Below are 5,407 nucleotides of genomic sequence, written 5' to 3' on the forward strand. Positions count from 1 at the left end.
GTTGAGAAGAGTGCTATCAAAAGTCCTTGGGGTGATATTCTCTTCGGAGGCCTTCCACCCAAGAACAGAGCTGAAGCTATTGCTCAGGGTTTCTATCCGTGTATGGTCCGTGGACCTCAGCCTGAAGATGCCGACCCATCATAATTGCCATGGTGTCGTGACGATAATCTCTTCAAGCGCAACTTCTAGCACGCAAAGGCATCGGCCAAGGAAAACAAAAAGTCATTGGGTCTAGACTTCAACCCAGGTCCTTCTGCTCCCCGGGCCGACGGCACACGCGATTGAAAGGATCGATATGGTTGACTAGAGGGGGGGGGGTGAATAGGCAACTACCAATTTTTAGCTTTTCTTTACCAAATTAAACTTTGCATCAAAGTAGGTTGTCTAGATGTGCAACTAGGTGAACAACCTTTATGATGCAACAACAACAAGCACACAAGCAAGCAAGGGAACAAACACTAAAGAGCTTGCACAAGTAAAGGTAAGAGATAACCAAGAGTGGATCCGGTGAAGACGAGGATGTGTTACCGAAGTTCCTTCCTTTTGAAGGGAAGTACGTCTCCGTTGGAGCAGTGTGGAGGCACAATGCTCCCCAAGAAGCCACTAGGGCCACCGTATTCTCCTCACGCCCTCACACAATGCGAGATGCCGTGATTCCACTATTGGTGCCCTTGAAGGCGGCGATCGAACCTTTACAAACAAGGTTGGGGCAAACTCCACAACTTAATCGGAGGCTCCCAACAAGACCACGAAGCTTCACCACAATGGAATATGGCTCCAAGGTGACCTCAACCGTCTAGGGTGCTCAAACATCCAAGAGTAACAAGATCCGCTAAGGATGAGTGGGGGAATCAAAAATCTCTCGGTGGAAGTGTAGATCGGGGCCTTCTCAACCACTCCCGAGCAAATCAACAAGTTTGGTTGGCTAGGGAGTGAGATCGGGCGAAAATGGAGCTTGGAGCAATAATGGAGCTTTTATGGTGGAAGAGGTGGGTCAAAGGGGGGAAGAAGACACCCTTTTATAGTGGGGGGAACAATCCAACCGTTACCCCCCACTCAGCCCCGCAGAGAGCGGTACTACCGCGGGGGCAGGGCGGTACTACCGCTCATAAGCGGTACTACCGCTCCACCTCAGCGGTACTGCCGCGCTAGAAGAGAAGGGGCTGGGGCTGGGACCCAGAGCGGTACTACCGCGGAGGCAGGGCGGTACTACCGCTCGCAAGTAGCACTACCGCCACTACTACTGCAGCTAGTACCGCAAAACCCGACACGAGAAAATGCGCACTCGAGTCGAGGCGGTAGGAGCACGGAGCCACAGCGGTACTGCGACAGAGGCCATCTAGCGGTACTACCGCTCGGAGGAGCGGTACTACCGCTTGCTGAGCTTCAGCCGTACTACTGTTGTACTGCAGCTAGTGCCGTAAAACCCGACACGAGAAAATGCGCACTCGAGTCGAGGCGGTAGGAACACGGAGCCGCAGCGGTACTGCAGCTGGTGCCATAAAGAGGTACTACCGCTCCGAGGAGCGGTACTGCCGCTTAGGGAGTCTCAGCGGTACTACCGCTGTGGCCCGCGGTACTACCGCTGGGTCCAGGAAAAGACGCACAATGGAGAAAAGAGGAGCTCCAGGGAGACGGAAAGAAACGGTGGGTGAGAGAAGAACGTGTACGTGTTGATTCCATCCAAACCATACCGAAGCAGATCCCCTCTTGATAGTACGGTGACTACTACGAAACTTAGTCCACCAACAAAGTCACGAAGGAAGCTACACCGTCTTGAGTAGAGCGCCGAGGGGAAATAATCGTTTCATGCCGAAGGATGAATATCTGAAAGAACTCAAAGCACCCGATTAGTCCGCAAATGCATTTTCATCAATCACCAAAACACCTTAGGGATAAATATGCCCTTACAATCTCCCCTATTTTGGTGGATTGATGACAATACGGGATTTGCACAGAAAAGAGTAATGACATAGAACGCAAGATAACCCACGCCTCTAAAAAATAGACAGGCTCCCCCTAGATGTTGTGCACACTAGATAAGTGCTTTGGACTGCACGGCACACATACTAGGATCACGGCTCCCCCTATATTTTAGAGACCAACAACCTAAGCAAGATGTATGAGAACAACATATATGATAGGATAAGCATGCAAGCTATAAGATACCGAGGTGCATAACACATAGATAAGATAACAAAGGTAGCATATGTCTTACACCATATGTCTGGAACTTAGGTCTCACAAGCACAAAACCAAACAAAACCAACAGCGAGAAAGCAAACGAACGACACAAAGACACACTCGCAAACACAAATCCCTAAACTCTCTCCCCCTTTGGCATCAAGACACCAAAAAGGGCAGAGAGGGACACTACGACTCCAGGTGATGGGCGAGGAAGGTCCTGAACATCACATCTCTGCATCTTCATCGTGGGTTGAAAAGTGCTCGGCATCGGAGTCGGTCCAGTGACAATTCTGATGAATCCAGTCCTCCTCTTCAGTGATCTGTCCCTCAGACCCACTGACTACTATGGCTCCTAACTGACGCATGATCTCCTTGTGGCGCGTCCTGGCATTCTTCTCCGCCACATGAGTCATGTACTGACCATGGGACTCCATGCAGAAGAGCTTCTTCATCTTGCGCTTGAGCTTCTGGGCCCAAGATGGTTCTGCACTAGAGTGGCTAACGTCCTGTGGGCATCACGAGCAGCCTCACCCTCAGTTCCCATGGCAGCAGCAGCAGCAGACGGGCCCCCCATGGCAGCAGTAGCAGAAGGACCCCCTGTGTGAGGCGCTGACCAGTTATCCTTCTTCCTCAGATGCTTGATCTCATGTGACACCAAATCTCCAGTTTCTAGCAGCACTCTGGGATAAGTCTGTGCCCAGGCCCTCTCAATGAGCCTCATGATGAAGGGACCATAGATAGGACACTTGCACTCAGACACGACAGATACAAGTTCAGACCACATGACATGAGAGATATCCAGGCTCTCTCCAGTGTTTGCTTCCTTCTCATGCTGACAGAAAAGGAGCATGTCCACGAGGTAGGAGTGAACCTGATCCAGATTCCCAATGCGAGGGAAGAGAGTCTCACGGAATATGCGATGAAGAATGTCCAGATACGGACACAGCTCGTAGGTCTTCTTCTCAGTGATAGGGTGAACCTTCACAGTGCAGTAGGGCCAAAGGGCTTGCTTGTGGGTGGAAGTAACATGGCGGTGAGGACGGAAACCGACAAGAGTCTCAAGCCCGTTGTCCACCACATCAAGTAACTCCATGAACGCCCGCCACTTGACAGAAAGCCGCTTGCCATTGGTCATCCAAGTCAGAGTCCTGTCGCTATCTGTTCCAAGATGGACGGTGGCATAGAATTGAGCCAATAAATCCACATCGAAATCCTTGTTGAACTGCATGATCCTGAGAATGTTCAGCTGAGTGCACATCTGAAAGGCTTCTCCAAAGTACTCGGGATCCTTCTCCATAGCATCGGTGTCAATGGAGCGAACATCAACATAGAGATTCTTCTTGGCCTTGATCACATCAAAGTAGATGGCAAACTGAAAACGGTTCCAGAACGGATGGTTGACCAAAGTGGGTTCTTGATCCACCGTATAGGGGTTGCGGCGACGCTTCTCCCAAAACTCCTTGCTGTTCATCTCAGTCACATCCTTCCCTTTTGGCTTGTTGGCGGCTCGCTTCGATTGCTGAGGAGGTGGAGGAACAGTTGCAGAAGCACTTGCGGGAGGCGGTTGGGTGCTCGAGGAACCACCGGCAGGCTTTGAGGTCCGGTAGCGCTTGGAGGTGGCACGCCCGGGGTTGATACGGCGACCTTGCTGCTCGGAAATGTCATCACCTGGAGCCAAACACAAAAGGAGGCAAAACAACCAGAAGAAACGAGCATAAGCTAACAAACTCAACAAAAAGATCAAGGGAAGGTAGGAGAATGATGGAAATTGGCATGCAGCGGTAGTACCATGACCTGCCCGCGGTAGTACCGCCCCAAGCGGTAGTACCGCCCCAAATGGAGTGGTAGTACCGCCCTAGGCCAAGCGGTAGTACCGCTCCAAAGGGAGTGGTAGTACGGCTTGAGGCGGACACATAGCAGTTTCAAAGCGCGAGGCGGTGAAACAGTGGTTTACTACTACCGTGGACAGATTCGGCACTACCGGCCTACCAAATTCAAAAATATTCCTACCAAACATCAATCTAGATGATCTAGTTGCCTTCTCCAACCAACTCAAGCCTAGATTTAGCCAAAAATCTAGAGATGCAACCACCATTGCCCCTAAGCACAAGATCTAAAAGCAAGACCAAAAGAGAGTAGGAACATGGGCAATACCGGCATCCATGGCAAGAGGATGAGGTGGGGATTGACTCCACCGAAGGAAATGGAGAGGAACACCCCGGAGGAGGAGATCCACCAGAGCCCTTCCGCGGCGGAACGGTGCTGGAGAGAGGGAGAGGCACGAGGGGGCGAGCGAATGGGTATGGGGAGAAGAAACCTCCCCCTGCCCCGATAAAAACCCCTGGCCCCGCCCCGCAGCGGTAGTACCGCGTTGGGGAGCGGTAGTACCGCTCATAAGCGGTAGTTCCGCACTGGTGTGGCGGTAGTACCGCTTACCATGGTAGTACCGTCCATCACCAGCAGTAGTACCTCTTATCAGCGGTAGTACCGCTCGCCAGCAGCGGCAGTACCGCCCAGCACACCGCGGCAACTGGACTACATGGCTTAGCTAAAAAAACAGAAAACCCGCAACAAGAAGCAAAAGAACACACCAACAAGAGGCCAAGAAACCTCTCTTCAAGAGAGGGCGGTGGCCGAAGCCACCTATGTTTGAGTCAAGAGGTATGGCGCCGCGAAGATTTTAACCTTGGGCCCATGACCAAAACTCGTCTTTTGAGCACACGTGCCATTAACAATGGCTAAAGTGAAAGACTTGATCAATTTATGCATAATGAGGGGAGGGAGAGTTCATTGAGAGAACAACACTCCCCCTATGTCCATGCCTACACCTAAACTAGACAACAAATGGAGCGTGGTAGGGTGTGCACGGCTTCAGGCAACATTGCTCGAATCAATGATATTTAGCTCATGCCTTAACTCGCGAAATCTTGCTTCATCCAAGAGCTTCGTGAAAATATCTGCAAGGTTGTCATGAGTGTTGACGTAGTTGAGCTCGATCTCTCCTCGCCTAATGTGATCCCGGATGAAGTGATACCGAATCTCAATATGCTTCGTCTTGAAGTGTTGCATCGGGTTGAGAGAAATCTTGATGGCACTTTCGTTGTCACACCAAAGAGGCACTTTGTCACAAGTGACACCGTAATCCTTTAAAGTTTGCCTCATCCATAAGAGTTGTGCACAACAACTACCGGCCGCAACATACTCCGCTTCGGTGGACGAG

This window comes from Triticum aestivum, chromosome 5A (genome assembly GCF_018294505.1).
Source record: "Triticum aestivum cultivar Chinese Spring chromosome 5A, IWGSC CS RefSeq v2.1, whole genome shotgun sequence".
Classification (NCBI taxonomy): Eukaryota; Viridiplantae; Streptophyta; class Magnoliopsida; order Poales; family Poaceae; genus Triticum; species Triticum aestivum.